General features: G+C 33.7%; 1 long non-coding RNA gene across 1 annotated transcript in view; it reads right to left on the reverse strand.

The window, feature by feature from the left end:
• Positions 1–19309, reverse strand: part of LOC131803454 (uncharacterized) — a 78726-nt gene extending 59417 nt beyond the window's left edge. The window contains exon 1 of the long non-coding RNA XR_009342589.1: positions 19006–19309. This is a non-coding gene — a long non-coding RNA (uncharacterized LOC131803454). The remainder of the gene's footprint in view (positions 1–19005) is intronic.
• Between the last annotated feature and the right edge of the window lie 2476 nt (positions 19310–21785).

The following is a 21785-nucleotide window of genomic DNA, read 5'->3' on the forward strand; positions in this document are numbered from 1 at the left end:
CGGATGAAGATATATATGGGAGCTATATCCAAATCTGAACCGATTTTCTCCAAATTTGTTGTATTTACTTTAAGGCTAATCTCGGTCACATGTGCCAAAATTCGGGCCATTTGGGCTGATATTGGCCATTTGGTGGTCAATTAACCCGAAATCGGATGAAGATATATATGGGAGCTATATCCAAATCTGAACCGATTTCGATAAAATTTAAAATAGCTATTTCTGTGCTCCATCTAATACCTGGTACCAAATATCACGGTTGTGGAGTGCATAGTAGGAATGTGAGGGACTTAAAGATCAAATCAGATGAAAGATATATATGGTATATATCTGAACCGATTTTCTCCAAATTTGATATACTTGCTTCTAGGCCGAACCCGGTTGGGTGTGCCAAAATTCAGGTAATTTGGACTGATAGTGGACATTTGGTGCTCATTTAACCCGAAATCGGATGAAGATATATATGGGAGCTATATCTAAATTTGATCCGATTCTCACCGATTTCAATAGGGTTCGTCCTTGGGCCAAAAAAATATTGTTTGGAAAATTTCATCTCAATCGGATAATAAATGCGACCTGCATTTTGTTCACAAGAATACATGGACAGACGGACGGACGGACGGACGGACGGACGGACGGACAGACGGACGGACATGCATAAATCGACTCAGAAAGTGATTCTATGAAGGTTCTCAAAAGTAACTATGGGTCTATCTCGTTTCCTTCTCCATGTTACAAACAAATGCACAAAGACATAATACCCTTACCACTATGTGGTGTAGGGTATAAACACGTTAAAAAGTATCTCTCGGTTCTGCCGACAGACGTATACCATCAACCAAAGTTCGATTATTTAAATATAATTTTACTTCTGTTATGATTATTCAAACTCTTGACCCTCTATGGAATGGGTTCTGAAGGAATGGGCCAATATTGTCAAATTCATATCGGACCTAAATAATTTTGCTATAAGTACAGAGTGAGATAAAATAAGTAAGCAAAGGCTATGGTCATGCGGGATCGACTATGTTATACCCTAAAACACTTCATATGTTAGAAGCCCCTTATGTCCAAATCCATATTGGATTTCGCTTTTGAAATTAGTATTTTGACTAGGGACATTTGCCCAACATTTATGCACTCCGTCGGGCTGTTATTGTTGTAGTTCATTTTACAGCTAAATATAATCCAATGGTCATCCAAAATACTAGATTCCTTCCCTGTCCTTAACTCTTTTCACAGGCGTGTCGATTGGCTTCAATTGTGTGATCAAGAAAAACATTTCTGTTTTTGGTTAATTTGAACCCCTAAATATTTTGCAATCATCTCCAAAAGCAAGAAGTCCCTCTGTATCTCCAAATTTAGACTCTACGATATTTGGCTATACTCGTCAACGAAATCAGCATAAAAAAGCCAGAAGTTCGCATTTTGTGTACTTCGGATATCGCCGGTAAGTAATGTTGGTATTTTTTCACACAAAAATGGTGGTCCATTCCACCCGCCGTCCTATACTCTAGCTTCATGCGAGATTTGGTGTCCTTTGGTTTCCATTTGTGACCTTTATAACGTATGCAAAATAACGAACATTTTTGTTGTTGGTCCATTTCAACCCCTAAATATATTGCGGGATTCTTTGAAAACAATAGGCCTAGCATTTCTGAGCCTTACCCTACTCTTGTGAAAATTTTCGTGATAATCGGACGATAATTGCAATCTGTACATAATAGCCCCAACCTGTGTTGTAAGGTGAAAAAAATATTACCAAATGTACACCTCAATATTATAAGTCAAATTGAAAATATCGCATGCGATAAAAAATACGAAAAAATAAAAAAAAATTGACAAAATCTATATTAACATAATTATTGGCTTCTTTTTATGCGATTCTTTTAGATTTTATTCTTTTATGCCAAGGGGGCGTTTTGAATTGACAAAATTTGTCAAAATCGGTCCAGCCATTCTTCAGATATAAGCATTGTAGCCAACATCCCCTTCCTTTGTATATATACATTGTATATATTTCGCTATATATATCCGATATATTTACTATCGGCATCTACGTAACGGTCAGGAGTGACCTCTTCGTCTATTTGTAATTTCGCCGGGATTAAAAATATTGCCGGTTTAATGAAAAATTTGACTTTTATTTAACACAAATGTTATGGTCTATTTCACCCACTATATGACCACCAAAATTGGAAGACTTCTGCCCAGCCCTAAGCTCCAGGTCCATGCTAAATTCGGCCTGTAGAGCAACTGCAAAATCATGAAATTTTTCAGTTTTTGGTCCATTTCGACCCCTAGATACTATGCGATCATCTCCAAAAGCAATAGGGTTCTATTCTGACCTTAACCCCACCTACATTCTAAATTTCGTGAAGATCAGGCCATAATTGCGACGTGTAGAGTGATTACAAATTAACATGGACAGACGGACAGATGGACGGACGGACATACTTAGCTAGATCGACTCAGCTCGTCGAGATAGGAAGATCCATATATACTTTCCTATATGGGAAACCAATATTTCGAGGTGTTACATAATTTTTGGCCCAATCAATCACACATAGTGTTGTAGGATATACGAATTAAGAAAATAAGCCAAACTTTTGCTCAGATCTTTTGTCTGCAGGTAACTCAAGTTCAAAGATGTGCTACCTTGGTCCACGATATTGTTAGCCCCCATATAACGGTACCCCCGATATTCGATTTTAGCCAAAGTTTTAATGAATTTGTCTGAAAATCCACACAAGGAGTTCCTTCTTAGTACTTTACCTTCTGGAAGAAAATCTTCTTCTCTTCTTCTTCTATATCTATAAAAGAGGAAAATGTTTGTACGTTGGTTTTTTTGTTTGTTTGTAATTTATGGACTCAAAAACCGCTGAACAGATTTTCCTAAAAATTTCCAAGTATACTACAACATGGCCTGAAAGTAACATAGGATATATATATTTTTTTATTTCCGCTCGGATCTGGAGATATAGCATCAGAATCGGAGGTGCCTCCCAAAAATTTGGATTTTATATGCAAATATCTTTTGATCGATTACAGATACATTCTCCAAATTTGGAATAAATGACGGGATTTGATTAGAGAATATATTTGTCATTTTATATGGAAATCGGTTGAGATTTGGATATAGCTCCCATATATATTTTTGGCCGATTAAATTTGGTACAAAAACAAATTTGGCAAATTATATTGAAATCGGTTGAGGTTTGGGTACATTTCCCATATATATTATTCGGCCGATCTCATGAATGTAGTGCACCAAACACCATATGTATGTCCTATTCCAATGAAATTCAGAATGTGTGGCGGAATTTGGATACAATAATAAATTTGACAAATTAATTAGAAATCGGTTAAAATTTGGATATAGCTCCCATATATATTCTCGGCCGATTTCACACATTTTATGCACCAAAAACGGTATGTACCTTCAATTTCAATGAAATAGGGAAGGTGTGACGGAATTTGTTGTAAATGTAAATTTTGTCAAATTATATTGAAATCATTTCAGATTGGAATATGATTTTATTAAAAAGCATTGACCCACAACGCCTTTGCAATGGTATAAGGCTAACAGTAAACAAGTTAATAGCTGTAAGTTCGGCCGGGCCGAACTTTAAATGTCCACCACCATTAGGAACCTCCATACTATGGTGGAGAGTATAAAACTACACAAAAATTTAATTGAGGGTATGATTATTACTGTAAAGTGTGTTGCTACCTCGAATTCTCTAATTTCAACAGTAATGCCTTTCAATTAAAAAGATTGCAGTTACCGGCACGCTTGGCATTTGCTATGAAATTAATAAATCCAAAGGACAATCCCTTCGTGTATGCGGACTAAATTTAGCATGTTCCTGCTTTTCTTATGGTCAGCTGTTCCTGGCATGTTCACGCGTTATAATAATAACGGTTTTGAACCAACAAATATTCATATATAAAATTTTGAATGCATATAAAAGCGAAAGGAGTAGCCAAGCGCTTCGGGTTCAGCTAGTTGTCTATATAGGACCACCATATCGTATATACCCCTTGCAACTGTATTCCCCGATATTTACTATTTGGATGATTTTAGCGACATTTTTTACTGGAATTGTTCCAAATTTCGTATTTAAAGTTCGTATTGGGTGCCTCGTCCTATGACGAATTGCGTATGCCTGTCCAGATCCTCGTATAGCCTTCATATAATGGCTTTCCTTTGAGCGATATTTTTCAACGGATTTTTTGGAAATTTTTCAAGTTCCTTCAAAATGGTGGAGGGTATTAAAAGTTCGATCGGCCGAACTTAGCTGATTTTTTACTTGTTAATATAAAAAAGCCTATAATATGCTTGCAAAACATTTTGCGGATGAAATTAACCAAAAACTATTTATCCTGAGTTTTTCAGTCCCTATAAGTGACAGTTATGAACCATGGCAGAAGCCATCATTTTGGATGGTAATCGGACAGTATTATCGTATGAACTGAACCACAGCTTGTGTAAAAATACTAAATATGGTTTCAAGTATTAGTTTGAATTGCATAGCATTTCATTGCATTGTACGGCTTAAATAGAGAGGATGTACCACGACATTTTGCATGGAATAGGAATGTGATATTATTCCAAGAATGAAATAGACTAGAAACATATATATGCATGAAATGTTTCTATTGGGGACTTATTTTGTTGAAAACCTTGAAATTGATACATTTAAAAAAAAACCCTCACAATCGAAAACGAACTTTCATATTTTTAATGATATTTAAGTCGTCCAATTTTTCGATACCAATATCTTGACAAATTTTTTCGTTATAGCCAAAAGAAACTTTATAACGCAAATTATAGCGTTGTTGAATCACATGTACCGTCCGACTAATTGTATTCAGATGCATTTTCCAATTGAGGGTTGTGTAGAAGTCATAAATTTGAAAAAAATGTGTAAAAAAAAGACATTTATTTACATTTATTTTAATTCGGAAATATATTAGGTTGAATATTATCCCACCCCCAGTTTTGATCGAAGCCAACTTCTTCTTTCTTAGACTTTAATAATATTGGTACATTTTTGGAAAGCTAATTACAATAATTAACATTTTCCTTTAAGAATAATAAACAAGGAAGTCTAACTTTAAATTAAAATGTTTTCATATTTTTAGTCTTCCGCTTGGTCTGCTTCCTTTTCTTAGTTTTTCGACGTATTTGCATATTACTCGCCCTAAATTAGTTTTAGACCTAAGAAATGTTTCAAATGAAATACAGTGGGGTTTGTTTGGAAAAAATCATAAATTGAGATTACTTTAATAAATTCGGATCGGGACTACAGTGGCACATAAATTATATACAATTTATTTTGCACATTAAGGCTTTTCTTTATTAATGACAATATTTGTATTCTTGAAAAATTTCTGCTAATTAATGCAGATGACACTTGTATGCTGTCATTAGTTATAAATGATAACTAAGTGCTGTTGTTTATGAAATGTTTGCGGTTGGGATAAATTTTACTAATGTCATAAACATTGATTTATAACATAATTTTCGGATTGTGGATAGCATCTTATTAAATACTCCTGCCACAGTGACCACTGAAAAGTAATGGTCACAAGAAAATATAAATTCTAAAGAATTTGACTAGGAACAGCAGTAACAACGACAAAATTTGTATTGCCATACCTCTAAAATACGTTTTATGCGTTAAACAGTTCACGGCGACGAAGAGAACTTTGTAGAGAGTGTATCTTGTTAATTCGCTACAATAAAATGAACAAAAATGACCCAAAATGAGGGACGAGGAAATGCGAGAAAAAAATAAAAATTTCTAAAAGAAAAAAATATAAAAGATGCGGAGAAGCTAAATGGAAAAGACATAATGAAGGCAACAGTAACAGAAGCATAAGTAGTGGCAGTAGCAGCAGTAATAACGGAAAGATGAAAGCGGACAGCGAGTACAATATTGAATCTGCCCAAGTAATTGTGCATAATTCATAATTAAATTAAAAACTTAACCAAGTGTATGAGAATGGCTAAATGCTTCCACTTAGTGCGAACATGAAATAAACAGCAGCAATCACTGCGACAACATGACAAGAGTAATGGCTATGACAATGGTGAAGACGATAACGACGATGAGTTAACGGCAAATAACAAAGGCTGTTGGAGACGTTGGCATTTAACAGCTATAGTTGATGTTTTGGTTGAAAGTAGGATTGAAAATATCTGGAGACTTTATAGAGGATCAGAAGTTCAGAAAAGAACTTAAGCTTTAACAGTCTTCCTAGTGAAGCCAAAGGGCCAAAAGGAATCTGCATAGACGAGCTGAAGACAAAAGGACCTGAAGACAGATGGAGTATTCATTGGTGCCGTGTCATTTTCTTCACCCAACATCACTGACCCCAATATCAACATTTAAAATTTCCAATTCCATTTGTTCACTCAAAAATTGTACTAAATTAAGGACCGTTCAGTACTGCTCTTACACTTAGTACATATTTCCTAAGCCGCCTCCTCATATCAACCCGACTTTTCAAACATATTTCTTATACCAAATGTCAAGGTTTTAGCTTCGTCCACATACTTTCAAATGGAATCAAATTTAGTACTTTTACTACACATATAGTTCGAATATTGAAATAAAACCCCTTTGGTGTCATGGATTACAATCCATCATCAACAATTTTAAGAAGTCTATGTCGTGTAGCTGTGTCGGTTTTTAAACTGTCGGTACATAAACTTTTTCTTGTTTCTGTTTTTCTTTATTTATAATTCAATGTATGTTTGTATTATTGTATTTGTGTATTGCGTTCATACATGAATCTCTATATCCTGTGGAAAATGTGTGGTTTATATTTAGCTGACCAATAAACATTCACATTCGGTAGAGCTTTCAGTTCCTGCCTTTCTCTTTCTTGGCAAGGACCTACGTTTTTGTGCTTCAAGAGCGAGGAGGTTTATGCACGTGTCCATGCGTATGTGTGTTTCTATACATTTGCTATTGGAATTTTCTTGGTATTCGCTTAGCCAACCGCCTTTATAGGATATTTAAATGCTTTTGTTACGGAAGTTGATGCAGATTTTGTCCTTCACAAGATATTACCTATTTTTGAATTTAAGCTAAAATTTCATGAAAACCCCGATTTAAAGATGTCTATCCTGTCTTTTACCTCTTACGGTTTTCCTGTAGTGACATTTTAAAAGAATTTATATCCATTTGTTTCAGTGGGCAGGAAAGTAAATGAGATCAACAGTTTATGTATATTTCGTGGTCATTAAACTATAATTCCTCATTTATATGTATATTTAAAATATATTTCAATATTAGCCTTGCATGAACTTAAATTGGAATCTTCGAGACCAAGTAGCAACATGTCATAAAAACAACCGACATTTTCTTATCATATTTTCTATAAAAAAATTAATAAAAATTTCAAGATTCCCAAATTTCAGAATTCTATCAAAATGTAATAATGAATATATATGTATATATATTCCTCAAAGTATTTTTAAAATCACAAAGACTTAAAAAACTATATTTTTGAAAACGTAATCAGCTACTAGGGAATTGAATGGTATTAGTTTTCAAATAAAAGTAAAATCTTCAACAAAAAACCAGTAAGGAAAGCTCAAAAGTCGGGCGGGGCCGACTATATGATACCCTACACCACTATGCATATTTAGTAGAGCTCTCGTAAAAAGGTTTATACAGTGCATTTCAGAGCTCTATGAGATATTTGGTACAAAATCAAAATCTATCTAATTCTATCTAATTCTATAGCTATCTCTGAACCGGGGTTCTCCAAATTTTACGTATTAGCTTCTAGACTGAATTCGGTCTTATGTACGAAAATTCAGGTGATTTGGGCTGATATTGACCATTTAGTGCACATTTAACCCTAAATCGGATGAAGATATATATGGGAGCTATATTCAAATCTGAACCGATTTCGATAAAATTTAAAACAGCTATTCCTGTGCTTCATCTAATACCTGGTACCAAATATCAGGGTTGTGGAGTGAATATTACGAATGTATGAGTATGCTATGTTATATTCAAATCTGAACAGATATTGATAAAATTAAAATCGACTATTTTTGGGCTTTATCTGATATCTGGTACCAAATATCATTCCTGTGAAGAGTATATTACGAATGTAAGGGACTTAAAGAGCAAATCGGATGAAACATATATATGGTTGCTATATCTATATCTGAACCGATTTTCACTAAATTTGATATACTTGATTTTAGGCTGAATTTGGTCCGATGTACTAAAATTCAGTCCATTTGGACTTATATCGGCCATTTGGTGGCCAATTATCCCGAAATCGGATGAAGATATATATGGGAGCTATATCCAAATCTGAACCGATTTCGATAAAATTACAAACAGCTATTTCTGGGCTGTATCTTATATCTGGTACCAAATATCATTCTTGTGGAGTGCATATTACGAATGTGAGAGGCTTAAACACCAAATCGGATAAAACATATATATGGGAGCTATAGCTGTTCCTGAACCGATTTTCTCCAAATTTGTTGTATTTGCTTTAAGGATAATCTCGGTCACATGTGCCAAAATTCGGGCCATTTGGGCTGATATTGGCCATTTGGTGGTCAATTAACCCGAAATCGGATGAAGATATATATGGGAGCTATATCCAAATCTGAACCGATTTCGATAAAATTTAAAACAGCTATTTCTGTGCTCCATCTAATACCTGGTACCAAATATCACGGTTGTGGAGTGCATAGTAGGAATGTTAGGGACTTAAAGATCAAATCGGATGAAAGATATATATGGGAGCTATAGCTATATCTGAACCGATTTTCTCCAAATTTGATATACTTGCTTCTAGGCCGAACTCGGTTGGGTGTGCCAAAATTCAGGTAATTTGGACTGATAGTGGACATTTGGTGCACATTTAACCCGAAATCGGATGAAAATATATATGGGAGCTATATCTAAATTTGATCCGTTTCTCACCAATTTCAATAGGGTTCGTCCTTGGGCCAAAAAAATATTGTTTGGAAAATTTCATCTCAATCGGATAATAAATGCGACCTGCATTTTGTTCACAAGAATACATGGACAGACGGACGGACGGACGGACAGACGGACGGACATGCATAAATCGACTCAGAAAGTGATTCTATGAAGGTTCTCAAAAGTAACAATGGGTCTAACTCGTTTCCTTCTCCATGTTACAAACAAATGCACAAAGACATAATACCCTTACAACTATGTGGTGTAGGGTATAAAAATCAATATTTTTGTGTATATATATGAATTAAGATCATATTTTTAATGTGTTAATCAATTTCCATGTACGCGTTTTGTTATGTATAATGAAAAATTCATAATGGCAATTAATATAGGTGTTCACGTTGGCATTAAATGGATGATGACGAAAGAACAACATTCAGTTACTCATCATATTTGCACAATTATAAAACCGCAAATGTTCTTTTAGCGTTTCCGCGGAAAAACGGTTGGTATGAAACATTTAATGTTAATGGGAAAATTAAATATCATATTCGTTTTTTATTTTTGTTAAACAAGTGGTATTACAGTGCCTTTATCTTTAACCGCATATGTGAGTTAAATTGTACAGAACAAAAATACAAAACATATTTTTTTGCTGTAATTCCTTATTTAAACCTCACACACACCCAACCATGCTTAACATGAATCATATGCCCTATATACTACATACATATGTTAGTTTCTGTAGAGAAGTAAATAACAGAAATGTAAACATTTCAGTCCGAGGCAAACATGAATTTATATTAGACTTACTATTCCTCATCCTGTTTGGTTGTTTTTGTGTGTGTGCAATTTTTTTTAAGTTCAGAAAAAAAACTAATAAAAATGTTACAACGAGAAAAAGTGAAATGCACATAGACACTCATACAAGGCGTACTTAGCTCAACGGTGGCTTACTTGCTTACTTACTTACTTAAACGTTTCAATTAAAAATTCAAACAATGATACAAAGGAATTCAATGTATGTTATTATGCTCCTTATTATTTTATATTCTTCTTTGCTTTTAATTCCAAAAAAAATATATATATTTAATACACAAACGGGCATTTCCATGTTAATCTTGGAGTTATGAAGTTAAGTTTAGGTCGGGATAGGTTAAGTTTGGCAACGACTATTACTGTTTTATCTTTCAGGACATGTCGGTAATACATAAAGAACGAGTAAAAAAAGCTGTAAGTTTGGCAATGAGTTTGGCAATTAAAAAAAAAAAAATAAATAAAATAATAATATAAAATACAAAAAAAAATCTGTTACTTCTGTTAAAAAATAAAAAAATTAATTTTGTTAAAATTTTAAAAATACCGAATGTAACCCTTATATTAGGGTCGACGTGGCAACTTTTGCCATAAGCCATTCAATATTCAAACAAAAATCTATCGGTGAATAATGTAGCTAAATCATCAAAATACCGAATATAAAGAGATACCATTATATAGGGGCTATACCAAAACGTGGACCTGCACAGACAATTTTCTGTCATAGGCTGTAATATCCATTACAAACTTCAAATATGGTGGCCGTTTTAAGGTGGCTATACGAAGACGTGAACCTGCACATACAATTTCCTGTCATAACCTGTAGTATCCATTACGAACTCTAAATGCCAAATTTGAAACAATTACGGTGAATAATGTCGCTATAATCATCACAATACCGAATGTCGGGAGGTACCGCTATATATGGGCTATACCAAAACGTGGACCTAAATTGGTCCATATACCAAAAGTCCTGCAGACATAATATACATTTGAGTAAAATTTTATCATACTACTTCATTTCGTTTCGTTCCACAGACGGACAGATGGACGGACATCGGTAAATCGACATGGAATTGTATGCTGATCAATAATATATTTACTTTGTGGGGTCCAGAATGTATATTTCGAGGTGTTACAAACGGAATGACAAACTTAATATACCCTCCATACTGTGGTGGAGGGTATGGAAAGAAGAAGAACGTAATACAGAAGTTACCTAAACTTGTACTATTATGGCGATTAATTAATGTGTTCACCCATTTTAAAATAGAATTTGAAAATTGAAGCCAATTGGATTAGACTAAGCTGAAAAAAGTACTTCAGTATGTTGAATAGATATTTATTTGAAGATAACTAAACCATTCCATTTACTAAATCATCTCATAAATACTTCTGGCAACATTTAACTATCTCAACTGATTTTAGTATTTAAGGATAAAGTTCTTACCACAAATGGAGGACGGACGTGTTTACATTGTCTAAGAATATTATGCCGGTCAAGAATACGCAATGTATTTGTCGGAGCTGAAATGATTATATATCCTACATTGTATGGTGAAGGGCATATATATATATACAATATTGAATTAAATTTAGATTTTACTTCCATCCGATAATTCTTGTACTTTTTATTTATACACCATTAATCTTGCAAAATTTTAGAACTAAGTGCTACACCAAAAAATGTTCTTTTTGTACAACTCGTTCACTAAATAACAGTGCTACAATAATAAATTCATACATTTTTTAAAATCTTTTCAAACTATTTTCTTTGTTTCTATACCAAAAATTATGTAACTCCTCGAAATATTGGTTTCCCACAAAGGAAAGTATATATTCCTATCCCAACGAGCTGAGTTGATTTAGCTATGTATGTTCGTCCGTCCGTCTGTCCATGTTAATTTGTAATTACTCTACAGGTCGCAATTATGGCCCGATCTTGACGACATTTAGAATGGAGGTGGTACTAATATAAATAGATAAAAAGATGCCAAAAATGATGTTGATTTTGGTTTTTTTAGTATTTTATGACATTTTTTATATTTTTTATCGCATGCGATTTTTTCAATATGACTTATAATATTTTTCATGCCAAAAAATGTACTCAATAAATCCATTATTTTCTACTAGGTTTTTTTCTATTTGTATATTTATTCAATTAGTTAAATCTTGGATGGTACCCAAAAAATAGTGTTTTATTTTATTTTTGACATTTTGGGTCTATTTTGGGTATTTAGGTATGCTCAAATATTTTGTGTTTTTCTACTACAGTTGTTATAAATTTAAGTAAATAAATAAATCAATAAATAAATTTTGTACCATTCATAAAGTGTTTCATACATCAATGTTATACAGTGCATACAGATACTGATACAGATACGAAATACAATTCGTGGTATGTGTAAAACTGCTATGTGTACACACGGATGGCTACATTTGTAAATATAGACATAGTACGAGTATTTATGTTATTCCCAATGTTGGAATTAGTAATTTCTCACAACTCAACACACTTACATACAAACGCTTATCTGGCTGAGTATCTTTGTAGATTCAAGCGATGATATTGGCGGTGGAACGCACAGATTTGAAGGCTTTTTAGATTGGCCTTGGTATAATAATTTAAAGCGCTGCTGCTATGAATGCAATGAATATAGACGGGTTTAGTTTTTTCTTCTATCGTGTAATAAAAGCCCGTGAAACGCTACGAGTACTGGTATTTGTAGTTTAAAGTGGAACACGTTTGTATTCAGATTTTTTTATATAAAAATGTTTTCTTTACCCAAAGGTGGAGGGTATTAATAGTTCGGGCTAGCCGAACTTAAGGTTGTCTTACTAATTCTAATAAACCCCTTAATAATGTTGGTGTATCAAAGTGTACTATATATTTTATTATAAAACACAATTTCTTCCATCCTATATCATACATGTACTTTAAATAACAACAGTGTCCCTGCTGTGGCCCTGCCATTAAAAAAAATTCGCAATCATTAAAATATTTTCTTTCTTTTTTCAACTTGACAACCAAATGAATAAAAATGCAATTCATACCAAGTTTGTTTTTCTATCTCTTTTGTGTGGAATATACTTTAGGGCATTTTTGTTCCTTTCTTGTCTGAATACATGTACTTAAGGTTATAACAAGTGCAAAAAATAAAGATTAATCGTTTTATTTTATTTAGTCACATAAACACAGAAAACATAAATGTATTGCCAAAGGAATTATTTTTGGCATACATAAATGTCGTAAATGACGATATGTAATTTTTTAAATATTTCATTGTCAAACAAGTGTACAAGGTTATTATATCACGGAATATATAATTGTGGTACACATAATTAAAGACTTCTCTCTGGAAATTGGCTATATTATTATTTTGCATGCTTGAGAAAAAATGTATTAAGGTTTGGAAATCTCTTCCTTAGATCTATAGTGATTAATCTTAAATATCAATTGCTGTTTTTTACTAAGATTCTATTGTTTTTAAAGAAAAGAACAAACTTTTTTAAAACACTTTGTATGCAGCCTCAACAATACAAATGGTCTCCAATATTTTGTGCTAAATGTCAGAAAAGAGTACTATAGGGTAATGTTAATCTATATCATAGTTCGGTACACCAGTTTCTACACGTATGATTAATTTTATATATATTGTGTATCATTCATACCCAGAGTTTTTATACAAACTACCTCACTTCATGGAACCAGTTAAGGAACTAGTTCGATCAATAGAACAAGATTGGCACAACTCTAGGCAATACTGTTTTTGATGAAAGAATAAAGATTTTTAACTATAAACCAGTAAAGAAAGTCTTAAAGTCGGACGGGGCCGACTTTACGATACCCTACACCACGTTGCTAATTTAGTAGAGCTGCGTATAACAATTAAAAGTTTTTATGGGGGAATTCAATTATACACGCTACGATTATAATTATAATTTAAAGTTCAAAGGACTAAATATGCCGAAGCAAATTCGGAGTTGTATTTCCCATTTGGTGCACAATTAATTTGAAATCGGATAAAAAAAATATATGGGATCTATATCCAAATCGGAACCGATCTCGATTAAATTTGGCAAAGATATTTCTGAGCTGTATTTGATATATTTCCCTGAATATCGTGGTTACGGAGTGCATATTACGGCTGTGGGTAACAAATATGACAAACCGGATGAACAGTATATATGGGAGCTATAGCTGTATCTGAACCGATCTTCACCAAATTTGACATACTAGCTTCTAGACTCAATTCGGTCGAAAGTGCCAAATTTCATCAAATTTGGGCAAATATTAGACGTTTGGTGCACAATCAAAAGTAAATCGGACGAAGTTATATATGGGAGCTATATTCAAATCTGAACCGATATCGATAAAATTTAGCAAATGTATTTCTGAGCTGTATTTGATATATTTTTCCAAATATTGTTGTTACAGAGTGCATATTACGGCTGCGGAGGACAAAAATAACAAATCGGATGAACAATATATATGGGAGCTATAGCTATATCTGAACCGATTTCGATCAAATTTGGCATGCTTATTTTCAGATCCAATCTGATCGTACGTGCAAAATTCCATAGTATTCGGACTGATTTTACACGTTTGGTGCACAATAAAAGGCAAATCGGACGAAGATATATATGGGAGCTATATCTACATTTTGACCGATTATCTCAAATTTCAATAGGATTCGTCCTTGGGCCAAACCAATGATTTGTGCAAAATTTCATCTGGATAGGGCAATAAATGCGAACTGTACTTTGTTTACAAAAATACATGGACAGACGGACGGACGGACGGACGGACGGACGGACGGACGGACATGCATAAATCGACTCAGAATGTGATTCTATGCAGATCATCAAAAGGAACTATGGGTCTATCTCGTTTCCTTTTGCCTGTTACAAACAAATGCACAAAGACATAATACCCTGACCACCTTGTGGTGTAGGGTATAAAAATGTCTAAAATATTTTTTCCGAATATAATAAAAATTACGAATACCCAAAAAAAATCGCAGTCAATGAAAATAAGTACTTCGACAAAGTTCTAATTCGATTAAACTATTTTCGCCTGTTTGTCTCTTGTAATACCGAACAAATCTTTCACGAATACGCTTACGAAAAAATAGTGATAGAAGGCCATGTGAACAGTATTTTGTTAGCAGACAAGACCAGATGTTCAATATTTTAAGGATTTAATCCACATTTTATAACAGAATTGTTTAAAACTTGATATTTAGAGTTTAGTTACGTATTTCTTTAACTCCCATGGTACCTCCCGATATTTGGTATTTTTACTATTGTAGCAACATTTCCTAAGTATGGTGTTTCATCTATCTATATACATAAAAGAAAGTTGTGTTAGTTACTACGCTTATAACTCAAGAACCGCTGCTATGATTTTAACGATTTAGACAATTTTGGAATTGTCTCTTGGCGGAAAAGGATAATAACAAATCGCGTAAAAATGGGAAATTTAAACGTTTTCATTTTGACTTTTGAAATATACAATAGTAATGTTTTATCTTGCATGATTTCTTTTCATTATACCCTCCACCTTGGAAAGGAGGGTATATTAACTTTGTCATTCCGTTTGTAACATCCTTAAATATTCGTCTTAGACCCCATAAAGTAAATATATTCATAATCAGCATAAAATTCTAAGTCGATTTAACGATTTCCGTCTGTCTGTCTTTCCATCTGTCTGTCTGTTGAAATCACGATACAGCCCACATTATTTGACGTAGAGCGCCAAAATTTAGTAGAGCTATTTGCATTGTGTCTAGGATGGTTGGTATTGAAAATGAGATATATCGGTTCACGTTCTGGTATAGTCCCCATATAACGGTACCTCCCGATATTCGGTATTTTGATGAATTATGCCACATTTTTTTCACGAATTTGTCTGAAAATTGGTATTTGTTGGTCATAATGGGTTCTAGCTCCGGTGGCGAAACATTGCATGTATGGGTCCATGATTTGGTATAGCCCCCATATAACAGTACCTCCCGATATTCGGTATTTTGATGGTTTTTGCCACACTTTTTCACTGAATTGTCCAAAAATTGGTATTTGTGGGTCATAATGGGTCTTAGTTTGTGTGGCGAAACATTGTAATTATAGGTCCACGTTTTGGTATAGCCCCCATATAAAGGTACCTGGTATTTGTAAGTCATAACGGGTCCCTGAGCGTGTGGCAAAACATTGCATGTATAGGTCCACTTTGTGGTATAGCCCCCATATAAAGGTACCTCCCGATATTCGGTATTTTAGTTCTTTTGCCACATTTTTTCACTGATTTGTCTAAAAATTGGTATTTGTGGGTCATAATGGGTCCTAGTTCGTGTGGCGAAACATTGTAATTATAGGTCCACGTTTTGGTGTAGCCCCCATATAACGGTACCTCCCGATATTCAGCATTTTAATGGTTTTTGCCACATTGCTTCTAATGTTTCTTTTACCCTAAGGTGGAGGGTATTAAAAGTTTGGCCCGGGCGAACTTAATGTTTTTTTACTTGTTTTGACTTACTATTTTCGAATGTACATTTGTAGTTTTTTTGTTTTTGAATTCTAATATGACGTGTCTTTTGGGGTGTTAAAAGTGGCAACGGAAGAAAACTGGTATTTATAGATTTTATGTAGATTTCAAACTATCCGAATAAAATCATTTCAGAAGAGGATAAGCTATGAAAAAAAATCTATTTTTAATGTGTACGTACGGTTTATTCAATTCAATTAACTTTGTTTAATTGTCTCGATTTCTAGAGAATTGAAATTGCAGGCGGGCTACATAGAATGTAGTACCGAATCATGTGGTGGCGAAACTGAGTAGATGATGTCCAAAGGATAATTACTTTTTCAAAATCACTGATAAATTACAAAAAAGCACACCTCAATGCAAAAATTTTATAATCGGGAAAAAATCGAGAAAAAAAATGTCAATGGGATCGAATTTCAAAATTATAGTACGTTCTATTGACAAACTTCGTAAGGACTTTTAAACATTTTCTATAAAAAATCAGCGAACAAGTTGAAGGTTTTTTTTCTTTTTTTAAATGAGTCCGCAATACAATGTTAAATGGCGATCTTTCATGTCTAAGATTGGCATCTAGCTTTAAACTCCAGGACCTACATCGTGCTTCAGCTGGAAGATACAAACAGATTTAACAAACAAAATTGACCGACAAAGCGTTATGGGCTCATTTCAAAACGTGGACCTATTTCTTTCATATGACAATAATCCGTCCAATGAGAATTCAAAATGCAAAATTCATTGAGACTGCAATTGGTGAAATTTATATCCTTCCAGAAATGTTTCCTAATTTTCAAAATACCTTAAATCGATTTTGCAGGTTAAGCTATGGGTCATAACCCTCGGATAAGGGTACAATCCGGTATCAAGTATATTTTAAATTTTAACTATATTTTTAAAACTAATTTCGGCAAATGATGGCAGTAATTTGCGAAGAAACCATCCTTGCAAAAACCTATCATGGTTTGGTATCACCATCATGATTTAAGATATTTTCGGGGTCTTGGCCATTTTTCAGTCGATGGCTGAAAAATAAGATCAGGCTATTCAAAATATCTAAAACCGACGGTAGGTGAACATCAATTATAATTTTTGCATGAATATTTATTTCTATTTCGAAATTACTATAGAGTTATTACTTATAATAACAAGTAAAAAAGCTGTAAGTTCGGCCAGGCCGAACTTTTAATACCCTCCACCATTTGGTACAAATTTGGCGATTTCAAAAAAAAAAAAAAAATAAATAAATAAATAAATAAAATCCGTGAAAAATTCTGTTAAAATCTTAAAAATACCGAATGCCTATAAGACGACGTTGACCTGCATAGGCAACTTGTGTCATAAGTTATTATAATATTTACAGGCGAAACTTGAAGAAAAATCTGTTTATGATGTAGCTAAAATCATCAAAATGCCGAATATAGGGGATACTGTTATATGGGGGGCTACTCGAAGACATGGAGCTGCACAGACAATTTTCTGACATGGGCTGAACTATCCATTACGAACTTCACATGCCAAATTTTAAACAATTCCGGAGAATAATGTCGCTAAAATCATCAAAATACCGAATATCGGGAGGTACCGTTATATGGGGGCTATATGATAACATGGACCTACATGGCCCATTTACGAACTTAACCTGCCTACTGGAAAAATATACATGTGTGCAATATTTTAGCCTTATATCTCAATTTGTTCGAAAGATACCGTGATTACAACAGACAGACAGACGGGCAGACAGACGGACAGACAGACAGACGGACAGACAGACAGACGGACATGGCTAAATCGTCTTAGAATTTTACGCTGATCAAGAATATATATACTTTGTTGGGTCTGACATGAGTATTTCGATGAGTTACAAACGGAATGACAAAATTAATATACCCTCCATAGTATGGTGGAGGGTATAAAAATTGTGCCGCTTACATAAGTCAGATCTGAGATTTATTAAAATTAAAAATTGGCATAAAAGACTTAAAGTACGGGTCGACAACGCGGACCGGTCCTGATAGTATTTTATATTTGAAGTTCGCAATAGGCGCCATCCTTAGTAGCAAATAACTTTCTTTACAAGTTCTCGTCTCTTTACTCACCAAAATATTTTTCGGGTCATTATCCTTTGGCTATCCATTTCTGAGTATATTTTTGAACGCTATTTACAATAATGTTAAAATATCAATATATTAACAATATTCATTATTTTCTTTGTATTTCGCTGTTGTTGGTTTGTTTTTTATTTTGCCATATAAACGTTAAGACAAAAATATATAAAAGAAATAGAGAAAAATAAATATCAACTTTCCTCAATTACAATTACTTAGTAAAATTAATGAATAGCCAACTTATTTTTATTACAACTAAAATTGGAAAATATATTTCCGGATAATTGTATATCATTAATTCATTCGTATTACCACCAAAATTGTTAGCAGCGGCAGAAATGACTACATTCCTACATACAAATACTTTTAAGGTCACTCCTACAATCTGACGTGGTAAAGTGCGTAAAAATGCCTGTGGACTTAAAACAGTTTCCTTAACATGTTTGTAATTGTGGAATGGTCATTAATATTGTCGGCAAATTAATTTTTTAAAATGATGTTTAATGGATATAAATATTTTAATTAAATCCTTAGAAGCATTTTAATATAATCCGTTTTTAAATTTTCCAACCTTTTTGAAGCCTTCTAGTTTGGATATGAAATCAACAATATAATACCAGAAAATTAGGTTAATTTTCTCTTAAATTAGTTTTTTATATGTCGCTGTTTTTATCCACTTGGCGGTTGTGTTCTTCTTAAATTACGCCCTTTAATTTGCATTCCCCGAAAAAGGTGTTGTTGACAATATCCATTTACTTCATTTACAATTTCGCTTTACCGGTTCCATATAAAAACTGTTGTCAAGATTATGATTCACTTTATATTGGGTTACCGTCTGTCGCTTTAAATTTTGAAACACGACCGTTGGCAATCAGTGCTCGCCATTAACTACTGCGTCAAGGCTGCAACATTGTGTTAGTTAACCTCTGTTAACGGTATGTCCTCTCCGGGCCATGAGCAATAGAATCATCGTAGTTGTTCTTTTATATTTATGCCAACCTTAACATGGCCATGTTGTGCAACAGAAAACAACACACAAATAACATTTTTCCTACCAAAATGCACTTGATAACATTTTCTCTCAAAATTCTTGTTCTCTCTATTTTATAAATAAAGGTGAGTTTGTTTACAATACGCATGATCCGATTAGATTTTACCGGTTTGTTTACATTTTTTCGTATTGTTGTTTTTTTTTTATACAGGGGAACTATTATGCCGGTATTATTATTCACATTGCAAATTATCACAAACAACTTAAAAAGTGTGGGAGAAACATAAATTTGTTTTAACTGAGAGAACATATATCAAATGCTTTCTCTTCAGTAACGTTAAAGAGAGCCATATTTTAATTAAATTACAACTGCTTATAAATTCATATACGAGTAGCTACCAAAACTTGTTCAACTATTCATCACATTTTTAAAAGTTATTTATTAATAACTGTTTACTTTTAGAACTAATAATCAATTAAGTTTCCTCGTCCAAAAGGTCCAAAAGTTGTTTTCTACAATTATGTCTGTAATTTTTAAATGTATACCCTACAACACTATGTGTTGGGGGTATTATAAGTTTGATTGGGCCAAAAATTATGTAACACCACGAAATATTGGTTTCCCACATTGGAAAACATATATGGATCTTCCTATCTCGCTGAGCTGAGTCGAACTAGCTATGTATGTCCGTCCGTCCATCTGTCCATGTTAATTTGTAATCACTCTACAGGTCGCAATTATGGCCTGATCTTCACGAAATTTAGAATGGAGGTCGGGTTAGAGCCAGAATAGAACCCTATTTATTTTGGAGATGATTAGGGGTTGAAATGGACCAAAAACTAAAAAGATTCCTGATTTTGCAGTTGCTCTACAGGTCGCAATTATAGACCAATCAAAGCGGAAGTTAGCATGGAGCTAGAGCTTAGGGCTGGGCAGAAGCCTTCCAATTTTCATGGTCATCGGGTAATATCTAGTGGGTGAAATAGGCTACAACATTTGTGCTAAATAAAAGTCAAATTTGCTATTAAGCCGCGAATATTTTAAATCCCGGCGAAATCACAAATAGACGAATAGGTCAATTCTGACCGTTACGTAGATGCCGGTATTAATATATCGGATATATATAGCGAAATATATACAATGAGTATATACAAAGGAAGGGGATGTTAGTAAGAATGATATATTTTTTCACCTTACAACACAGGTTGGGGTTATTGTATACAGATTGCAATTATCGTCCGATCTTCACGACAATTTTCATAAGGGTAAGGTTAGACTCAGAAGGGCCAGGCCTATTTTTTCAAAGATGTCCACAATATATTTAGGGGTTAAAATTGACCAACAACTAAAAATGTTCCTGATTTTGCAGCCGCTATAAAGATCACAAATATAAACTAATGAACACAAAATCTCGTATGAAGTTAGAGTTAAGGACAGCGGGTAGAATGGACCACTACTTTTGTATGAAAAAATACCAACATTACTTACAGGCGATATCCGAAATACACAAAATGCGAACTTGTGGCTTTTTTATTCTGACTTCGTTAACGTATATAGCCAAATATAGTAGATAAGCATATCATATAGATGAGTCTAAATTTGGAAGTACAGAGGGGCCTCTTACTTTTGCAAAATATTTAGGGTTTCAAATGAAGCAAAAGCAGAAAAAAATTCGTAATTAGACAATTGAAGCAAATCGACACGTCTGAGAAGAGAGTTAAGGACAGAGAATAATTCTAGTATTTTGGATGACCATTGAATTATATTTAGCTGTAAAATGGACCACACAACTAAAAGCACGACGGTGCACATAAATATTGGGCAAATGTCCCTGGTGACATAATTTCAAAAGCGAAATCTTCCAAAATCGATCTGGATATAGGGTGCTTCTAACATATTGTAGTGTTGTAGGGTATCACATGGTCGGCCCCGCACGACTATAGCCTTTGCTTACTTGTTTTAAAATTTGATAACAATTTAATTTTGATCATAGCAATATTTTTTGTATGATTAATATGGAAAGTTATTATGTTCCTAGTTGGGGCCCCGAAATGGTTTCGGTATGAATTTCTGCTTACGTTACTGCCATACAGCCATAGAATGGAGATTATAATTTATAGGTAATAAATATGTATTTTTGTCTGCTTTTAGACCAAACATTTTGAAAATCCTGGAAATATTGGCGGTAGGCCAAATACAGACCTAATCAGGACCGAATCCTCCCTTCCACGGAATCAGGGTCACAATAGAAACCTATCATTTCTGGAAATTATCGGAAAATATTTAAAGGAAAAAATTAATTATTTTTCAGATTCAGATTTCAGGAGCTACTGTACTCCATAGGTCACAAATATTAAAC

The sequence above is a fragment of the Musca domestica genome, unplaced genomic scaffold (genome assembly GCF_030504385.1).
Source record: "Musca domestica strain aabys unplaced genomic scaffold, Musca_domestica.polishedcontigs.V.1.1 3, whole genome shotgun sequence".
NCBI lineage: Eukaryota > Metazoa > Arthropoda > Insecta > Diptera > Muscidae > Musca > Musca domestica.